The following is a 22,572-nucleotide window of genomic DNA, read 5'->3' as shown; positions in this document are numbered from 1 at the left end:
TCTGAAGTGGTAAGAGGCTTTTCAAGGAAGGATGTCTTTTTTTCAGGTGCTTTTTGTATTGATTTCTGCCCCAGGTAAGTATCTGTAACTTTAGACTCATCGTGTACCTCTGAGGATAAACATTTGGTTTGCTTTGACGGTCTTTAATAACTTGAACTCTTGCGAAGTTGTCAAGTACTCTAGGCTGTGCCCCATTAGAAAGTCGGTTTCAGTTCAAATGTCCTCTCAGATGCAGCTGAGATCACTGTAGACTGGTACAAGTCCTTTGGAGGGCAGTTTGGCAACATCTACCAGCATGTGATGTCTGTATTGTCTCAGAGCCAGTGTGTTACTTCTGGGAATTTATTCTACAGAAATACTCATAGAATGATGGAAAGATATATGTAGGTTTATTTGTAAGAGCAAAAACTAGAGGCAGCCTATATGGCCATCAATAGGAGAGTAAACACTGTGTCTGTAGACACAGACATAATATGGCCATTGGAGCCATGAAAAGGAGGAGGCAGATCTGTTCTGATGTGCAAATAAAAAGATAATTCAGTGTACTATGGAGTGGAGACAGGGTGTCCTAAAACTGTGACTATAAGAAGATTCTTTAAAAAAAAAAAAAAAACTATATTCACATGCAAGCTGGCATAGGATGTACTGGAAGAATATACACCAAAGAGTTAACAGTATGTGTTTTTGGAGATTGGGACTGAAAATGGTGATAGAGCAGCAGACATGAGGAGGAATAACTAGAAGGTTTAAAGATGCTCATTTTATATACTTTATATTGTTTTTTTTTTTTTAAAGTGAGCATGTATTACATTAAACTAAGAAATCAAACTCAAGAATTTAAAATTTAATTATCCAAATTTTAAATCATTTTCTTCATACATTTATTCACTTATTCATTCAGCAAATATTTCTTAAGTGCCTACCATGGCCAGACACTGTTCTTCTTCCTGGTGACATAGCAGGGATCTAACAGATGAAGATCCCCAAATTCATGCAGCCTGTATTTGACGTGGTGGGAGAGGAAGCTGAAAGTAAATGTATAATATGACAAAAAATAAGGAAATAATATATATAAAATTTAAAACTTTTCACCTGCAGGGGTAGGACATAATGCTATTTTTGTGCAAGGCTGGCCTGGGAAGACCTCTCTGATACGAGGACATTATATCAGGGTCCTAAAAGGAAATGAGTCCACAGGAGCTGTGTTGATCCAGGGAAGATGCATTTGGACAGGGAGTGCAGTCAAGGCAAAGGCCCCGAGGCAGGACCTGCTTGATGTGTTTAGGGAACAGAAAGGTTTATGTGGATCAAGCAGAGGGAGTAAGGGCAAGAGTGGAGGAATATGAAGCCAGATAAATGAAGGAAGACTCATCTATCCTGTGGGGCTTGGAGGCCAGCATATAAACTTGGCTTTCACTCTGTGTGAGATGAAAAGCTGTCATAGGATTTTGAGAAAAAGCATGGTGTTACCTGACTTCAGTTTTAGCATGTTGTCACCTCCACTTCGAGTTGCTCAATCCTGTAAAAGGTACATGTTGCTATTTTCTAACATAACCCAAAGAACTCCTGAATTAGCATGACTGCTGTAACAAATTATCACAAACTTGGAAGTACCTTAAGACAGCATAGATATATGACTTTACAGTTCTCCAGTTAGAAGTCTGGCATGGGTCTCACTGGGCTAAAATTAAAGTATTGGCAGGACTGGATTTTCCTCTGGACTCTCAAGGGCTGTACCCATTTCCTTACCTCTTCTAGTGTCTAGAGGCCACCCCCTTCCTCCGCTGGTCACCCTCTTCCTCCACGTTAAAGCCAGTAACTTACATCTTTCTGACCTTTCGTCCTATCTCCTGATTCTCTTTTTCTGTCTCCCTCTGCTACTTTCAAGGATCCTTTTGCCTACATGGATCTGAGCCAGATAACCCAGGTCCATCTCTCTATTTCAAGATCCCTAACTTAATCTTGTTGGCAACGTAACCACTTTTGCTATGTAACGTAACATATTCAAAGGTTCTGGGGATCAGGAAATGGGTATCCATGGGGTGGGGTCATTATTCTATCCCAGACCCCAAGCATTGTATTTTGCTAAGCAACCACAGTCCCCACCCCAGGATACACATACATCCCTTGTGGAGTGCAAATTTCAGCTATAGAGAAAAAATTGAGTAAGACTTTGACATGCTGTTCCAGAGGGAAATCAATGAACAGAAATTAAAATTTTCCATCGACAAATTTCAGGGTTCAGAAACTTTCAGATAATTTCTTAGACGGGAGGCCTATATTGTGGCCTGAAGGACACCTTTGAAAGCAGAAGAGAATTTGTCAATATAGGAAAGAGGATAGTGGAGTATCAATGACTGGAGGGAAGCCTGCAAACATATTTAGAAACAGGTTCATGAAATAACTGAGTCAAGAAAGTCTCCTTGGATGGAGATTAAAAGAAAAAAGAAAGCAAAAGAAAGAAACACTAATTCTCCAGCACTTTGGCGCTAGAGGGCACCATCAGACAAGGTGCAGGGGCTGACGGAAGGAATTAGGCTTGCGTGCACTGAAATGGTGAGAAGCAACCAAGAAACGGGCAGGGCACTGAAACCGCCTCCTTCCTCCTCCTGGAAACAGCAAACCTTCTATCTGGCTGAGAGAGCCCGGGGTGATAGTGAAGAACCGTTAAAAGGCCCTATTCATCACTGTGTAGGGGCATATATATATATACATACATGTTATCTTACTGTAAACGGCCACTGGAATGTCCTTTAAGTTTTATTGCTCATTGCAAAAGATGACACTACAACAGTACCTGGCCTGCCTCCTTAGCACTTAATAATTGTGCTAAGCACTTAATAATTAATGACCAAGTAAACTGCAATAGAATTTTAATTTGAGAGTGGAGAAGCAACAGGACCTGAATTCAGGGCACTGTCTTTGCAAAGTGTTTGAGTCTATCCTTAGTCTGCATGCGTGCGTGCTCAGTCGTTTTGACTCTGTGTGACCCTATTAACTGTAGCCCACAGGCTCCTTTGTCTATGGGATTCTCCAGGCAAGAATACTGGAGTGGGTTGCCATGCCCTCCTCCAGGGGCTATCCTTAGTCTACCTTAGCTAAAATCTTCACCATTAAGAAGAGACTCAGCTGAAATTCAAGGGCAGCAGAAAACACACAGGACGGAGGAAAAGAAGGAAAGATAGGAAAACAGAGCTGAAGTAGGTCGGCCCAGTAGGGCATATAATGACGTTTGTCTCTGAATGTACTGTGATTTCGAGCACTGAGTAATTTCCTGGCACTGAGGGGTTAGATAGAAGTCATGTGAAACAATGTCATTTAGGAAACTATTTTTGTTCACATTTCATGCATCATGTCTAATAAAACATTATGAATCAATGTGAAAGAAATCCTACATCTCTCATGAGTGAATGGCAAATCTTTGTCAATAATCTAACTTACTTATCTCTCTTTTTTTATCTTGTCCTTGTTTTTTATTGTTTTAAATTTATTTATTTATTATTGAAGGATACTTGCTTTACAGAATAAATCACTTCTCTCTTAAATACAGTGATCTGCTCCCTGACTTGGTTTAGCCAAAGAAGCTTCTTATCAAACAGCTTGGTTTCCAGCTTCAGAGAAGCTGTTGGTTTCCACCTTCAGAGAAGATGAGTTGCTTGCCCAGGGTCACAGGCCCAGTTAAGAGGCAGACCTGGGATGTGAGTCAAGGTCTGTCTGCTTGGTTTAAAAGTCCACTCCTGATGTGGTCCCTTCTCCTTTCTCCCTAGAACTAGAGCTTTTTGGTGAGGGCTTTCTCAAAATTTGAAATTTGAGGACATTTGTCTTTCCCAATTTCTACCCCAAAGAACTTTACTCTGAATCATGAACTCATCTCTATCATTTAAAAATATGTGATTTGGTTCCATCAAAATTTCAGGTTCCAATCTTTATACTCCTATTAGCTGTGTACTTTTAGGCCAGTTGATCTCTCTGTGCCTTAGTTTTCTTATGTGCACAGGGACATGATGATAATCCTACCCCTTGTTCTAGCGCTGTTGTGAGGATTAAACAAAAAAATCATATGGGACTTCCCTGTGGTCCAGTGCATGAGACTTTGCCTTCCAACGCTGGGGGTGCAGTTTCAATCCCTGGTCGGACAGCTGAGATTCTGCATGCCTGGCAGCCAAAAATGCAGAACATACACAACAGAAGCAATATTGTAACAAACTCAAGACAGACTTACAAAATTTCTATGAAGGAGTGTCCTATAAATGGTCATTAATATGATTTATTATTCATTCAGCACATACTCTCAGGTATTCTTATTTAGTGTCCTGAATAGACACATTTCTTGTACTTTTCTGCAAATTTTAAGTGCAAGGGGAGTCACACGAGTGACAGGAAATTGGAACATAATGTGTCTAGTGTGATGGGGTGGCATGGAAACACTGAGAATAAGCATCTAATCCAGCCTGGGTAGGTCAGGGCAGGCTTTCTGAAGGAAGTAATATTTAAGGGGCAACCAAAGGATGGGTAGAATTTGAGGGAATCAAAAAATGTTTCAGAAACAATTTATGTAATTGTCCAGAGATGGTCAAGAGAAATGGAAAGCAGGTCAGGATAACTGGAACAGAGAATGTAAGGAGAGTTGTTCAAATGTAATATGAGATCTGGTGACTCAGATGGTAAAGAAATTGCGAGGAATGCAGGAGACCTGGGTTTGATCCCTCGGTTGGCAAGATCCCCTGGAGAAGGGAATGGCTATCCATTCCAGTATTCTTGCCTGGGAAATCCCATGGACAGAGAAGCCTGGCAGGCTACAGTCCTTGGGGTTGCAAAGAGTCGGGCACAACGAAAGTGCCTGACTTAACACTTTCACTTTTCAATACAAGAACTGTGCAAGCACAGCATCCTCACAGGACCCTCTGTGTTGTGCCCTCATGCTCTTTTCTTACAGAAAATGACCATTGCAATAATCTTTATATTTTGATGTATGTTATAAAAAATGATTATATCATATGGTCTTAGTTTGGATTTTCCTGGAAGCAGTACCCAACAGAAGGGTTCTGGTGCAAGCAGATTTACTTGGGAGATGATTCCAGTAAAACATCAATAAGGGGATATGGAAATGAGGAGTGGAGCCAGCCAGTAAAAGGCATGTGATCAAGCCTGTGAGCACTGAGGGCGACTGGAGCTCAACCCCCCTGGGACTCAGGTCTCCAACGGAGAGGTACAGTTTGAGGTACTGAGGATGGGGAGGTCGAGCTGTTTAACCACCAGGTCCCTGCTGGCCGTCGGTGGAGGGCTGCTTCCAGGAGCATGAACTCTCTGGCCCTCTGTTTCACCCTGAATTTGGGCCACGCTGACAACCTGGCAGAACTAGAAATGCTCTCAGTAAGTAGCCCTGTGCATGGAGAAGTGGGTATGGACCGAACGGAGGCAGGGCCCTTAGCATCTGTGAACATTTCTAAACAAGTTTGGAAGCAAAAAGAAAGAAACACAAATAGCAACCCTGCCTAGTAGATGATTCTCCACAACCCCTCTCCTTGTTGTACATCTTGTGAGTGAAGGTAATGGCTGCCCGTGTCTGCACTATGTTTTCAATGATGTTTATTTACTTTTAAGTTTTTTTGCAGCAATAAGCTGGACATGTTTATTCATTAAACTATCACTTAATTTAAAAAGTGCATAGAAAATAAACATGTTCAAAAATTCCTTTTTTAAAAACAACCATGTACGTTTTTACATTTACATTCAGTCTCTCATGGACAGCTTTCAGCGTTATTCTTTTAAATATTAAAGTATTTTCCTTCATCCCTGTCACAGGGAGTTAACACCAATGGACTTCAGATATATTCCCCCCTTTTTTTCTTCTTTTTCTCTAAGCAGAAGTTTGGAAGAACACAGGGGGTAAAAATAACAATAACAACAACAAAAAAGATCTGTTATACGTGGCAAAGTTGTCAATAAAGGCCTTATTTCTAGAAAAGAAGCTTGTCCTCTGTTGCACTTTGGAACAGTCATTCAGCTACCTGTATTTACTAAGGAGACTGTTAAAAGTTCAAGAAAAGAAACACCACAAGTCTGTTTTCCTGGTTGAAAGACAGAACTAGAGTACCTTGGAACAAAGATACCAGGAAAGCATGGAACACAATTTTCTCCTAAATGCAGGTGGCAACCCCAACATTCGTAACCAAAAATAGAGCACAGGCAGTGACGGCAACATTCACAGGCACAAAAAATCCAGGGGACATCATTTCTTCATTTCTCTCTGATCCCAGGAATGCACTGTTTCACCATTCCGCAAGGATGTTTAAACAGTGATACAGACAGTGTCTCTCTGTGGAGCAGAGAATGTTTGTTTATCATGGACTAAAATAAAGCTATTTTCTCCCTCTAGGGCAATGATCGGCAGGCTTATGCCTCATTTTAAAGATTAGGGTTCCCTGAGCACGGGGTTTCTCAACTGTGTCATAAGCCTCGTGCACACTCATGTCCACCTGGATCCCTCTTTGCTGCCCCTGGGGCTTCAGGAGCAAAGGAGATTGATGCGAACATTAAGTGCATGCTGCTTGTTGTACCATCAATAGCCAAGTCCTACGTCTTTGTATTAGTCAGCTCAGGCTGCCACCTCAAAGTACCAAAGAGTGGGTGGCTTCAATGACAGACATTGATTTTCTTACAGTTCTGGAGGCTGCAAATCTGAGATCAGGGTGTCAGCATGGTCAGGTTCTAGGGAAGGCTGTCTTCCTGGCCTCATGTGTCAGAGAAAGAGAGAGAGAGAGATCTCTTCCTCTTCTGATAAGCCCATGGTCTTATTGGATATGGGCCCCCACCCTCATGACCTCACTAACCTTAATTACATCCTAAAGATCCTGTATCCAGATGTAGTCACATTGGAGTTACAACATACAAATTTTGGGAGCACACAATTCAGTCCATTGCATTATGCCCTAATTCAAGATCCTTAATTCAAATATTCATCTCACTCAGACACATCCGGATTAATGTTTGGTCAAATGTTGGGCACCTTATAGCCCAGTCAAGTTGACACATTACATTAACCATCACAGTCCCTGATGTAGGAGTCTTGAGTCCTCTGCCAGCATTTGTGAAACTATGGCAGACTTAACTTGCCATATGGGAACCTAGGGTTAAGTTCTCAGATTCTTCATGGCTCTTAATGATCCTACCATGTCTACCTAACTGATATGCTACCTAACCAATATGCTACTGGGGAAGAGCAGAGGGCAATTACTAATAGCTCCATAAAGAATGAAGTGGCTGGGCCAAAGTGGAAATGATGCTAAGTTGCAGATGTGTCTGGTGATGAAAGTAAAGTCTGATGGATGCTATAAAGAGCAATATCGCATAGGAACTTGGAATGTTAGGTCCATGAATCAAGGAGGAGATGGCAAGAGTGAACATTGACACTGTAGGGATCAGTGAACTAAAATGAACGAGAATGGGTGAATTTAATTCGGATGACCATGAGATCTACTACGTGGGCAAGAATCCCTAAGAAGAAACGGAGTAGCCCTCACAGTCAACAAGAGTCCAAAATGCATTACTTGGGTGCAGTCTCAAAAATGACACAATGATCTCTGTTCATTTCCAAGGCAAACCATTCAACATCACCGTAATCCATGTCTATGCTCCAACCACTAATGCCAACGAAGCTGAAGTTAACTGGTTCTCTGAAGACCTACAAGACCTTCTAGAACTAACACCAAAAAAAAGATATATCCTTTTCAACATAGGAGATTGGAATGAAAAGCTGATTTTAGGACTTTTCATTAAAAAGGGAACTGTACGTATTTATTTTTTTTCCTTTGTGGTTTTAAAATATGAAAGAAGTTGGGAAGCATTGCAGAAATCCTTATAAGAAAAAGTTCAATTTTGTGTTTTCTCTAAGGTGTTCTAGCCTTTCCAAATTTTGTCATCAAAAATGCCAGCCCTCTTCCCAAAAATGCTTCTGAACACACATGGGTTGCCATGATCACTGTCTGTCTCACCCCACACTTCTCTGATTGGAGATCCAGTCAACATCAACGCGTTTGTGCTGTCTTGCAGACTTACATATCAGTGGGAAGTAAGTACACAGGCAAACTCTCATCACTTGGTACCACAAGCGTTCTAAAAGGAAACCATCACCATTTCCGTTCTTACCTTCCACTGTATCTTATTAACCTCGCACCTACTCTCTGGGATTCCATTATGTGTCAGATGCTCTAAAAATCCTTGTGGACATCAAGATGCACTTATCTCACTGTTACCTATCGAGGACCTCCTGAGACACAAGGCAAGGCAGTGGGGCTCTCATGGAATATGGTCCTTGCCTCCATGGTGTTTACTGGTTTGTAGAGAGATACTGTTTAAGTCAATACACACATGTAACATGGCGAGTATAATAGGAGTCATGGAGGACAGGCCCACAGTTCTGTGAGAGCACTTAAGTGGGACATTTGACTGAGTCAGGCTTCCCTGAGGAAGCATGAGAAATAATCTTCTAAATAGACGGAGAGAGAGAGAGAGAGGACTCCAGGTAGAGAGAACAACGCGTGCAAAGGCTCTGTGGCAAGAAAAAATACAGTGAAGAGAAGGGCCTGGGAGGTGGCTCAAGTGGCAGGAGCTGAATGGGGGAGTGGAGAGAGAGAGTAGATTATAAAGGAGGTGGGGGTAGGGGGCTAGATCCTGCAGGGTTTGTGAGCTGTCTTATCAAGTCTTACTTACCATCCAGTATAATAAAGCCAATATTCCCCTTTGGGGCAAAGTTCAAGCAGACTTACAAGATTATAAGAAAAGCTCAAGATTCCTCAAATATGATGCAAACCCACTGCACACACAACATTCACCTGCCCCCCCACCCCCACCCCGCATTGCTCCCATGGGACTTGAGAGCCCATAGGAAAGCATGAAGCACATGCTGTTTGCTGGGCTGGGGGTAATAAACACCTAAATAGCAATGTATGATTTCTACCAAACAGCCTTATGTTGGGGAAATCTGCATTGGCTCCAGGCTTTAAGAGATTCTGAAACCAAAAGAGAGAGTGCTGGGCTAAGTCACTTCAGTCGTGTCCAACTCTGTGTGACCCTATGGACTATAGCCCGCCAGGCTTCTCTGTCCATGGGATTCTCTAGGCAAGAATACTGGAGTGGGTTATCATGCCCTTCTCCAAGGGCTCTTCCAGACCCAGGGACTGAACCTACAACTCTATGTCTTCTGCATTGGCAAGCAGGTTCTCTACCACCAGAGCCAGAAAACCAGTAGGGGGAAGACATGGCTAGATGGGCAGCTGTGGTGAACCAGGAAAGGCAGGATGAGATAGGGTAAGACTGCAGACTGTGGAGCCAAACTGCATGTGTTCAAATCCTGGTTTTGTATCACTCTGAGCAAATGAATTAACTTGTCTGTTCTGATTTTTGTCATCTGTAAAATATGGATAAGAACAACAGCTGCCTCATGGGCAGTATTAAATCCATTAAGTGCTTGAACAGTGCCTGGTAGTCAGTCAGTTCTGTATCAGTATTAGTTATGCTTTTATAACGGTGATCCAGGCTAGATAGAGGTTGACACAAAGAGCTACTGACATAGAAATCCAAACTGAGAAAGCAAGGAGGAGGCTCTTTTAAGGTGTTAACATTCCTCCCAAAGAACTCGAGGAAAAGGGCACTGCATCAGAGGAACCATAGCTATTCTCCGCATAGGTTTTGTGATCTGAGAATGCTAGGTTTGCATTGCAGTACCTCCAGTTAATAGCAATATGACCTTGGGGAAGTTACTTGACTTTTCTGCACTTTTTCTATTCTGTACAAAGAGACTAATAATAATAACACCACCTCACTCAGGAGTTGGTAAGAAGATCGTACGAGATAATAAATGCAAAATGTTGTTTAGTGCTTGACCATAAGGAGCAATTTACACACTGGACGTGTTACTAAAATAAATATACTTCAACATTCAGCAACAGTGTGATTAAATTACAGAGAATAAAAAGCTATAAGAAAGGTGGTCATTTATCATAATTATGTCACAGACCAGCTCTAGATAGCTTTAGAAACATTTCAATCATGAAATAGTTTCATAGCATGAAAGTAAATCTACAGAGAAAGACACAACTAAATGAGTTAATATCTGTCTTGACAGTATCACTGTATAAGAAGGCATATACTGTTCTTTACAGGTTAAGCAAATCATTATCCTTTGTTGAACTTTCTTTCTTACAGAATATATACTTGTTTGGTTTGCAAAAGACTGAGCTTGGGAGGGGTAACTGGGCAGGCAGTCAAACCAAAAGAGACGGGAAAAAAAATCCAGTGCCAAACTAATCTCCTGAAGAAACAATAGCAAAGCTTGAAGTGATCCGATTATATAGATACATCAATGAAGTGAGACAAGGTGTTCTCCAGTTATGTAATCTTCAAATTGCTACCTGTCATTGAGTAATCTAAGTGGGGTCACATAGGCAGGATGGCAAAAGGAATTCAAGTTAGCCTTTGTGTGTGCACTTTCTGTTCTCTGGACAGGAGTAATCAACCAGAGGAACACTTAAACCATCTTCCTGTCTTCTTCCATTGTGAAGTGTAAAGAATACCATTTGCATTTTTAAAAATTCAGCGAGTATTTGTTAAAGAGCCTGACACTGTGGAAGGAGCTAAGGAGTAAGAAGGACACAGTTGATGCCTCCATAGGGCTTCCAAGGCAAAGTGTACCACCCCATGAGGGCCAGCCTGAGCCGAGGGCTATGTTTCTTGGTTAAGAGAGTCCTTGAGAACAAGACTATGCTTAACTGCAGCTTGAAAATACTATGCATCTTCAAATCAGGATAAAGTATTAACTTACCAGGAAGCATCTGAGTGTGAGGAAAAGAAAACAGGTTTTAGAGTCAGGAAGACTTTATAGCTTTACATCTTAGCTCTTCCTAGCCATGTTCCCTTGGTCATCTAACTTCAGAGCCTCAGTTTCCTCTTTGGTAGAATAAGGATGTTAATAGCATTTGCTCCACAGAATAACTGTGAGAACTGACAAGATAAAGTGTCCAGCCTGTGATAAGTGTTCAGCAGAGGAGTGGTGTCAAATAAGAATATATTACTGACGTCTCATGGTAGTCAGTAGCGGCAGCATGGTAGTGGGAGGAAAACATTCAGGTATTACTGCCAGAGGCGGAGTTGGTCAGTACAAGAGCTCCGGGGTACATTGGCAAGGGTCAGGTCCAAGTCCTGCCTCTTTCAGTAGCATGACTTTCCGAGCTGTATATTATATAGTCCAAACTTCAGTTGCCTCGTCTGTGAAGTGGGGATAATGATATTATCTTCCTCCTGAGTTTGTTTTGATGTTTAAATTATGTAAGAAGCTAAGAGCATTAAAAGTGCTCAATAAATGTTAGCCCTTGTTAGCATGAGGCTGCCAGGATAGTATGATGATCCTTTCTTCTGAGGGTTGGTTATTCGCTTACTGGGAAGGCAGACCCACTGGAAGCATAGCATTGTGGTTAAAGAGTATGGACTTTGGTGCAAAAAACCTGAGTTCACATCTTGCCTCTGTTCTTTGCTTGGTGACCTCTCTAAGCCTCAGTTACTTCATCTGTCCACTGGGTATACTAATAGTACCAATAACACTTTTTCTTCAGAGTTAAATGATTCAAATTAAATATTTGCAGCTGGTACAGAGTAAGTGCTCAGTACACTAAGCTATTAGTATTGCCTTAGAACCCATCATCATTACGGGTAAGGGGTTCATGGTTTAACACAGAATGTCCAAAGACACGTGGCCAACCTTTCCAGTGAGTTTTGCTACCCAAAAAAACCCCTTTTCCCCCTGTAACTTTACCAACAAGAAAAGCTTTTGAAACAAGAATTACCCAACCAACTCACACCATGCCAGACGTGGAAAGGACATGAACAACAGAACATACAAGGCTTTTATATGAGGGTGAAGGAACACAAGTTAGAGACCTAAAGGGTCGTGGTTGAAGTCTTGGGGCCATTTCTTACTGAACATGGATTTGAATCCAATTTTCTTGTTTTTCAACTTTAGGGGATCCCTAAAGAGAGCAGTTCAAAAACCAGCATGAAACAACCATGGAAAATACAATAGGAGGCTCGGGGTGACTGAATGGGGGATGAAAAAAGACTCTTATGCTCATTTTTCTTCCATTTTGAGGTGCTAGGCAGTTTGAGCTAATGGTTAAGAACAGGAATATGAGTGTGAAATCAGATGGGGTCTGTATTTCTCTCTGTGAAAATGTGGCCAATCTGTTTAACCTCTACAAGCCTCAATTTCTGCATGTGTAGGATGCACCCAATAATAGCACCCATAGCAAGGACAGAATGAGCTATTCGTAAAGTGCTTACCATATTAAAAAGCAGAGACATTACTTTGCTGACAAAGGTCTGTCTAGTCAAAGCATTGGTTTTTCCAGTAGTCATGTATGGTTGTGAGAGAGTTGGACTGTAGAGAAAGCTGAGCCCCCGAAGAATTGTTACTTTTAAACTGTGGTGTTGGAGAAGACTCTTAATAGTCCCTTGGACTGCAAGGAGATCCAATCAATCCATCCTAAAGGAAATCATTGGAAGGACTGATGTTGAAGCTGAAACTCCAATACTTTGGCTACCTGATATGAAGAATGGACTCATTGGAAAACACCCTGATGCTGGGAAAGATTGAAGGCGGAAGGAGAAGGGGATGACAGAGGAGGAGATGGTTGGATGGCATCACCGAGTTGATGGACATGAGTTTGAGCAAGCTTCAGGAGTTGGTGATGGACAGGGAAGCCAGCTGTGCTGCAGTCCATAGGTTCACAAAGAGTTGGACACGACTGAGCAACTTAACTGAACTGTAGGATAAACCATGACAAATTAGAGAAGGGATATGATCAACTTTGATATTTGAAAGAATAACGTGGGAAAGCAGGCTGGATGAAGGGGAAATCATTTAATACTACATATGTGAATTCTCTGTTCATGTAGGTTTTTTAAGAAATCAGATCACCTTGCTTCCACTTTTTAAGTATGAGATTTTTTCTGTCTTTTTTAAAAATGCTGATTCATATTGAGGATTATCAATATAAAACATACTGTGTACATCCTTAGGATGCCAGTCATTCACTCCATTATTCTGCATTTTAAAAAATATTATTCACCGCTGGAGTACCCAAGCTGGACTTTGAGATGGTGGCTCTGTACTCCCTGGTAATCTACGCCAAAGATAACAGACAGGCAACAGCATCACAAACCATTTTAATCCAGATTCAAGATGTGAATGAACCACCCATCTTCATGGGATCCCTTGCTCAGGGAGACCAAGGTACAGAGCTCTTCTTTTGGGAAAGGAAGGACCCTGTGGACACATGTATGTTGATGCCATGCCCTCTCATAGCATCATGGCTCTAAGAGTGATAGTGAGAATTATGATAACAAAAGTAATGATACATGGCTGCAGGAAAGGATAGGCATTAATAATCAGATACTAGTAATGTAATTAACTGTGTAATCTTGAGTTAGTTTCTCTTTCTAATCCTCAGTAAAATGGAAATACTAATTACCAATGATTTGGAGTGCTTAGCAATTAAAAGCACTCAGGAAATGTTCAATATCACTGTTGTCTAAATGTATCAACTCTACACCTGATACATGACAGACAGATAAATGGTGTCTACCATTATGATGATAATGATGAATGGGAATCACCCTATACAAACATCTGTACACAGTAAGCATAATGCATTCAGTTTTGTCTAAGATCTAGGATTGAATGAGGAGTTTCTGGCCTTATAATGGTGACACTCATTCAAGCACATCTATTTTACATTTTTTTGGCAGTTACTGAGATTTATATCCTAGAAGACACTGCCCCTGACACAGTCATTTACAGAGCGGTGGCTAAGGATCCAGAGGATGCTGTTTTGGAGGTAATTTATGGTTAGGACAGAGACTGTCAGTACCTGGTAGTTTTATGTGCAACTACATTCACAAATAAAGCCATGGAGATAATCAGGTCAATTATATCCACAATTCAGGTTCTGGATATACCTATTGCGTCAATTATAAGGACACTGCAGGTGAAGATGATTCAAAACTGGGTTGTCTGGGCAATTACTTCCTTTCTGGGACATTCCACTCTGTGCATGCAGGTCCAGCCTAATCCTTACGTAACTTTTGAAAAAAGATGCCAAGCATTTTAGTTCATTCTTGGGGATTTTGGCTACACATACTGTTGACAAACACGACAACTTCCTGGCAGAATTGATTTCAAATGCTGTTTGAAAATGCTAAGCCTGGTCCTCAGGGTTGACAACAGCCCTAAGAATGCATTTATGTAGAATAGGTATTCTCTAGAATATGTCTAGAGAGTGTGGGAGGGGGAGGAAACTGTGGATTTAGACCCTAGAGGCTTGGATTTAAGTCCCAGCTTTATTGCTGTAAGTCCTTTACCATGCTTGCTTCTATGTTTCAGCTGTAAAGTTGGAAAAAGGACATCTGCTTTGTTTTCTCTCATACTGCTTTCTCTCATATTGTAATGGACTTAAAAAGCAGTTTTTATATTGTGAAATATCTTGCAAATGACAGGATTTATATTTCAGTATGAATTTTTGATGCCATATAGACTGGTTATGGCAATCCACTGCAGTATTCTTGCCTGGAAAATCCCATGGACAGAGAAGCCTAGTGGGCTACAATCCATGGGGGTCACAAAGAGTCAGACAGGACTGAAGTGACTAAACCACCACCACCACCAGACTGGTTATGACATTATTCAGCTTTATCGTTTTTAGCTAATGGATCGACAGACAAGAATATCACGGCGTTGAACTTTCCTAGTGGTCTAGTGGTTGCAGGAGGCACGTGATTCCTGGTTGGGGACTAAAATCCTGCATGCCTTGGTGCACCGAGGGGAGAAAAAAAAGAATATCATGGCCTTTAATTTTGAATGTTGTATTAGTTCTCCAAACTGGTGAAAAATTAGAGAATTGTCCATACTGATGCTGTACTTTCAACATTTACAATGTACTAGTGATATTACTATAGCGATTCCCTGGTGGCTCAGACGGTAAAGCGTCTGCCCGCAATGCGGGAGACCTGGGTTCAATCCTTGGGTTGGGAAGATCCCCTGGAGAAGGAAATGGCAACCCACTCCAGTAGTCTTGCCTAGAAAATTCCATGGATGGAGGAGCCTGGTGGGCTACAGTCCATGGGGTCACGAAGAGTCAGACACGACTGAGTGACTTTACGACTTCACGAGTGATACTACGGGGTCTTTATCCAAGGTGACTTGACTTTCATAAAATTGTCTTTAAACAATGGATGGCCACTAGTATCTGAGGCCTTGTCTGTGTGGTTTTTTAAGGTATTGAACACACACAAGTAATTACATGAATGAACACTGCTATTGTCAAGCACCCCCACACACGTTGTCTTCTCTTCCTCCCCAGAGCACAATACCACATCCAGGATGGGACTGGAAAGGTCACAGCTTCCTGTACAACATGCAATTAAGCCACCTAATCATGCATACTGCTCCAAATCAACATGTTCAAGATTATAGTATTGAATCCAGCACTGAGCTACTCCAACCACATGGGTATCAGATATCATATCACAATTGCTTCCTTGCTGTTCTCTATGACAGCTCACCCACCATGTTGACATTTTTAGGGTGGAAAACACATCACAGTTCCAATAGGGTTTAGCTGTGACTTTAATGTGCAACCACAATGACTTACTCGCCAATTAATGCAAGTAATTCATGTCAAAGGAAAGACTCCCAAAGGCTTGCTCATAGAGATTAAATGTTTCTGGTCCTGGCCCTATACTTTTCTCAGAAGAGAACTGGTTTCCTGGGCCATATTTGGAAGTCTCATGAAATGTTCTTTGTGAATTTTACCAAACATGGAATGACATTTCAGTATTGATACCGGCTGTGGAAACTTACATTTAGATCCACTCCTACACACATCCTTCTAACACAGGAGATCAGACCAGATGTGTTATTCAAGTATTCATGATTGGGCAACAACTTTCTTTTGTATTTGACTTCACGTTGATGCAGAGAAAAACTGGTTGCCATCTGGGAAAGAGCTCACCACTGCTTTGGAGTCTGATGTAGGATGATGATAATGAAGACATGGATAACTGTTAAGGGACTTCCCTGGTGGTCCAGTGGCTAAGAATCCACCTGCTAATGCAGGGTATATGGGTTCAGTTCCTAGTCCAGGAAAACCCCACATGCCATGGAGCAACTAAATGTGTGCCCCAACTGCTGAGCAACTGGAGAGTAGCCCCGGCTCGCCACAACTAGAGCAAGCCTGTGGACAGCAATGAAAACCAACATGGCCAAAAATAAAAGAAGTAAATGCATTTTAAAAATTATGCTTGGAAAAACAACTGTTTTTACTGGATGATAGGCACACACCTATCATTGAATCCCTATATTAATCACTGAAGTAGAAGCTATTGCCTACAATGATATTAAGTAATGGATCAATAAACTAATGTATTATGCCTTTAATTTACAGATGAAGCCCATTAGGGTAATAGGATTAAGCAATTTGCCTGAAGAACAATTAGTGTACTTGAAATTCAAACTCATGTTCCTTTTGCTCTAAAGCCAGGGTGTTTCTTCTCATACAACCAAAACCTGACCAAAGTGTATTCCATAAAACACAAGTCCCACCAGATGCTCCAAGAGAAACATAAAAATTCTATGATTAAATGATTTGGGGAAATGATGTTTGCTTATCTCTTCTGAATTCACAACACCCAGCATATTAAATTCCCTTAGGAGTTCTCTAATAGAGAGATGTTTGTTTAATCAGATTTGTTATAATTGTTTGTTCATAGCACTTTTTATATGAAATGTAACACCTGTTAACATTTCATGTAATGCATAACTAGTATGCCACAGGGTAGAAAGATTATACTAGCTCCTGCTGGTATATTGATAAAACTGGACATATATCTCTGGCATTGTTACAATGATGAAAGATTAAATTTCAGATGAAGTCCTGGCCCATAATAAATAATATACCCAAAATTGATTTTATCCTTAAATAGCCCACTAATTTCCAGGACTAAGATTTTTCATGCTTGACCACGAATGTTACTGTACATGTTCAAAGATCCTGGAAACTCTGGTTCATGCGTTATTCTTAGAGAAAGAAAAAGTTAAATTTCTTATCCTGAACAAGCTGAAAATCAAAGACTTTACTTACCATGAGGACAAACCAGTCCTCCAAAATCCGGACAGATAGAGAGTCACAGCCAAGTTCTGCTTACTTGGAGCAGAAACTGCTAGAAGTCTAAGCAGGTATAAAGACATACCATGGTAATTTTGATGAACTGCTGGAGGTTGAATGTGAAGTACTTTGAGACAAAGTGCTGGGTGCCACAGTCTTAGGGGAATCCCATATTTTCATAGCTTTTACCACCAGGAACTCACAAGTTTTCACAGTGAAGATTCCAAAAAGATTGCCCTGTGTCTTGGGGAGAATGAGAGAATGAAGAGAATCTTTGTGAAACAAACCCAGAACTTTCTCCTAACAAAGCCTATGCTCTTGGGGAAAAGACTTTTTCTGAACCTTACCTCATCTGGGATACAAACACCCACACACATGCTCCTATGTAAATCATATTCAAGGTTTAGAAACCTAAAGACAAACTCTTGAGAGATGCTTAGGGAAATAAACCATCATAGCTCTAGAGGAACAAGGATAAGAAATAAAGCAGGCTTCTCGTTAGAAACCATGCAAACAAAAAAGAGAGTAGAATAATTTTAAAAGTTGAAAGAAAAATATCAGGAAGTCTGCATTCTTTGAAATTATCCTTCCAAAACTAGGGAGGAATAAAGACTTTTTCAGCCTAACACAAACTGAGGAAATGAATCACCAGCATACCCGACCTGCAAGAAATGTTAAAGTTCATCAGCAAGAGGGTAAATAAGGTAGGTAAAAACTCAGATCTGCATCCCGAAAGGAAGAGCACAAGAGAAGAAACACTTAAAGTAGTTTTTACTTTTAATTGACATAAAAATAATTCTATTTAATAGTAACAATGTAGTAGAAGATTATAGTACATCGTTAAGTGAAATGAATATCAGTGATACCACAAGTAGGAAAAGAGAGGAATTGGGACTATTCTATTATACACTATCTATACTGTTACTGCTATACTCTCTAAAAAGCAACATAGTGTTATTTGAAGCTACCTTTAGATTAGTCAAAAATGTACACTGAAAACTCTTAGGCAACAACAAAAAAATTAAGAAGAAATAAAACTGATATGCTACTAGAGGAGACAAAATGGAATTATATAAAATATTCAATTCAATTAAAGAGGGGGTAAAAGGTTGCAATGAACAGAAAATAGTTACAAATGTGGGAGATATTAATTCAACTAAAACAAATGGTCTGAATGCATCAATTCAAAGACACAGATTGTCAGAGTAGATTAAAAAAAAAAGGTCCAGCTATTAATATATGATGTCTGAAAGAAACATACTTTAAACATAAAAACTCAAAAATAGGCTAACAGTAAAAGGAATGGGAAAAAGATACCATATTGACATCAATCCCTGTAAAGCCGGAGTGAAAAAAAAGTGAAAGTGTTAGTCGCTCAGTTATGTCTGACTCTTTGCGACCCCATGGACTGTAGCCCGCAGGCTCCTCTGTCCATAGAGTTATCCAGGCAAGAATACTGGAATGGGTTGCCATTCCTTCCTCCAGAGAATCTTCCTGATTCAGGGTTTGAATTCAGGTCTCCTGCGATGCAGGGCAGGCAGATTCTTTACCACCTGATCCACCAGGAAAGCTGGAGCAGCTATATTAATTTCAAACAGGAAATGGGGAGTAGGCATCTATGGAATGTCCATAAAGGGCAACTCAGCCATATTTAGGGTCTGTCTAGGGATGATTAAAAACATGACTGCAGATAGAAGATGCCCCTTCTTCCCCACCCCACAGTAATGAGATCCCTGGGTGACTTGAAGCTGACCTACTCCTCACCTCAGAGGTCTTTCCAATGCTTTCCTGGGTTTCAGGTCTACCCCAACTCTCCATGTCATCCCAGCCAAATTACCACTCCTCCACCTACCTTAACATTCCTGGTTCCATGGTGATGGGACTAGTGGTGGTAAGAGGGTTGCATGTGGCTTTCTCTATTGTTAATACACTGAAAGGCAGTTTTAGACATCTGTGTAGAGTATATCAGTTTAATTCTGCCTTAAGAATCCTACTTTCTGGGACAGTTGACTGTCATGAATAAGAAGCGTGTTGGGGAGGAAGAGTTATCTTGCTCAATATGTATTCAGTCTTTTCCTTTCTTCAAGAACGTACTCCCTCATAGTTGCTTTTCAAAGTAGCATCTTATGCCTTGTCTATCAAAACAGTTAATTAGCACCTTGTAAAAATATGTCCTGGCTTTGAGGACAAGCAACCATGGGACCATAGGTGAGATGAGTGAAGGGTTAAGGGTGAGAAGGATGAAAGATAAAATGGGACTATTTTCATGACATAAGATTTAATCACTCTATGTGAATGTAAAATATATCATTCAAGATATGCCAGTGGTGAATGGAATTGATTCCTTAATTTCTCTTTCTGATTTTCCATTGTTAGTATATATAAATGCAAGTGATTTCTGGGTATTGAGTTTGTATCCTACAATTCTGTTAAATTCACTGATTAGCTCTAGTAATTTTCTGATACTATCTTTAGGGTTTTCTATGTACAGTATTATGTCACCTGCAAACAGTGAGAGCTTTACTTCTTCTTTTCTGAACTGGATTCCTCTTATTTCTTTTTCTTCCCTGATTGCTGTAGCTAGAACTTCCAGAACTATGTTGAATAATAGTGGTGAAAGTGGACACCCTTGTCTTGTTCCTAATCTTAGGAGGAATGCTTTCAGTTTCTCACCATGAGAATAATGTTTGCTGTAGGCTTATTATATATGGCCTCTACTATGTTCAGGTAGGTTCCTTCTATGCCCATTTTTTGAAGAGTTTTAATCATAAATGGGTGCTGAATTTTGTCAAAGGCTTTTTCTGCATCTATGAGATTATTATATGGTTTTTCTCTTTCAGTTTGTTCATATGGTGTACCACACTGATTTATTTGTGTATATTGAAGAATTCTTTCATTCTTGGAATAAACCCAACTTGATCATGGTCTGTGAGCTTTTTGATGTGTTGCTGAATTCTGTTTGCTAAAATTTTGTTGAGCCCATTCACCATTGCAACAAAAAGAATTGAATATCTAGGAATAAACTTACCTAAGGAGACAAAAGAACTGTACACAGAAAATTATAATACACTGATGAAATAAATCAAAGATGACATAAACAGATGGAGAGATATTCCATGTTCCTGGGTAGGAAGAATCAATATTGTGAAAATGACTGTATTACCAAACACAATCTACACATTCAATGTGATCCCTATCACATTACCAGTGGCATTTTCCACAGAACTAGAACAAAAATTTTCACAATTCATATGGAAACACAAAAGACCCCAAATAGACAAAGCAGTCTCGAAAAAGAAGTATGGAGCTGGAGGAATCAACCTTCCTGATTTCAGATTATACTACAAAGCTACAGTCATCAAGATAGTACAGTACTGGCACAAAAACAGAAATATAGATCAATGGAACAAGGTAGAAAGCCCAGAAATAAACCCATGCACCTATGGGTACCTTATTTTTGACAAAGGAGGCAAGAATATACAATAGGGCAAAGACAGCGTCTTCAATAAATGATGCTGGGAAAACTGGACAGCTACATGTAAAAGGCATTCCAAAGTTAATAACAACTCTTAGAATACAGATCTTAAATATATATTGTCATTTCATTAGTAAACTTTTATTTTCTTTTGGGCATTATGTAATAGAGTAAGAAAAGGATCAGCTAACATAAACCAGCATTCTGATAACTTGCTGGGAAGATTTTTTAAAAATTCCAATAAAGAATAATTTCTGGATGTTTCACGGTAACCCTTGAAAGATAAAATATATACCACTTAATGATAAATAGAAGTCTGTTTCTATGGTTTTGTTATTTTTCCCTCTTTGATAAAACATGTGCAATGAACCATTGTAAGCCACAGATTTTATCTGGAAATAAGCAATATTTTTCATTCAGTCAAGTGTATTGACTGAAAGCTGATGATGATCAGATTTTTATGATAGATATTTGGATATTCTAAGAGGCATAATTAGTGATGGAATTATCAAAAGATGCAACAATTATACTGCAGTCGAGTTTATAATTATGAACCTAAGGATTTTAATTATATACTCCTATTTTATAACTCAGCTGTAAAAACAAACATTCAAGAGGAGAAAAGGATGAGCCTATTGAGTGAGAAACCAGAATATGTAAATTTTGCTTTATAATTTGGGGTGGCAATTAGGCTTTTAATGGCTTGTTTTTAAGTATAATTATTTTAGGGAAAAGGCCCATGTTTCCTTTGAATGGCATCACTTTCAACTTTTTAAGTTTCATGTGTGTGGAAGGAGGGCACACATCTAATAGGTAGGGTAGCTCCTAAGGGGAGGAAAAGGGTGGCTGTTGTTTTGGAAGCAGGAGGAACTCTAAAACCTGCCATGGTTCTTGTCAAAAGCTTGGGGAAGGGACACCATGGCAGGAGCCAGCACCTGAGAATCTCTAATTTACGACTATTGAAGGCAATGGCACCCCACTCTAGTACTCTTGCCTGGAAAATCCCATGGATGGAGGAGCCTGGTAGGCTGCAGTCCATGGGGTGGCACAGAGTCAGACACGACTGAAGTGACTTAGCAGCAGTAGCAGTAGCACAGAACAAAAAGCTGCTATACTGAAATCCAACAAAACAAGATAAAACAACAACAACCAAAAAACCCTCTTGCTGTTCATATTTGAAAAGTTAACCAGAAATTAACATCACTTTATCTGGATAATGGCTGTTCTATACAGATCTCAGCCCAAATTCATTAAAATGGAAATCCTTTTGCACCTAATAGAAAAACTAACTTTTTCTGGCTGCTCGAAGTCAATTATTAAGATAGCAAGGGAATGACTGACTTTTGCATAATTGGTTTGTGGTAGTATAGATGTATCAGTACTCATATTATCTGCATTTGTGTCTTTTTTATATATAAACAGGCAGTGGCTGTTCTTGATTCATGAGGACTCTCAAAAATTTTGCAGGATAACTTGACAAATTCATTTTATTGCTTTAAAATTTTCATTTCATTGTGCGAGAACACTTAATGTGAGATCTACTCTCTTAATGGACTTTCAAGTGTACAATACAATATCATTAACTATAGACACAAGGGTGTATAGCACCTTTCTAGAACTTATCTTGTATGACTGAAGTTTTAAAACTGTGGAATAACAACTCTTCATTTTCCCCTCCTGCCCATCTCTGGTAACCACCACCCCGCTCTCTGCTTTTATGAGTTTGATTAGATACCCAATAGGAATCATGCAGTGTTTTTCCTTCTGTGACTGGCTAATTTCACTTAGCATCATGCCTTTGGGTTATATCTATGTTGTTGTATACTGCCAGATTTTCTTCTTTTAAAAGATTAAATTATTTTCCTTTATATGTATATAGCACAT

At 40.0% G+C, this 22,572-nt stretch overlaps 1 protein-coding gene across 1 annotated transcript in view; it reads right to left on the bottom strand.

Annotated features, from left to right (window-relative positions):
- C22H3orf49 (chromosome 22 C3orf49 homolog) overlaps positions 1-22,572 on the bottom strand; it is a 113,409-nt gene that overhangs the window by 17,181 nt on the left and 73,656 nt on the right. Inside the window, 3 exon segments of the mRNA XM_027523270.1 lie at positions 924-1,025; positions 1,471-1,519; positions 17,299-17,456. The gene's annotated coding sequence lies outside the window, so the exon portion shown is untranslated.

This window comes from Bos indicus x Bos taurus, chromosome 22 (genome assembly GCF_003369695.1).
Source record: "Bos indicus x Bos taurus breed Angus x Brahman F1 hybrid chromosome 22, Bos_hybrid_MaternalHap_v2.0, whole genome shotgun sequence".
In the NCBI taxonomy this organism is placed as follows: domain Eukaryota; kingdom Metazoa; phylum Chordata; class Mammalia; order Artiodactyla; family Bovidae; genus Bos; species Bos indicus x Bos taurus.
The sequence above is the reverse complement of the archived record's forward strand: the minus strand, read 5'-3'. Positions and strand labels throughout refer to the sequence as shown.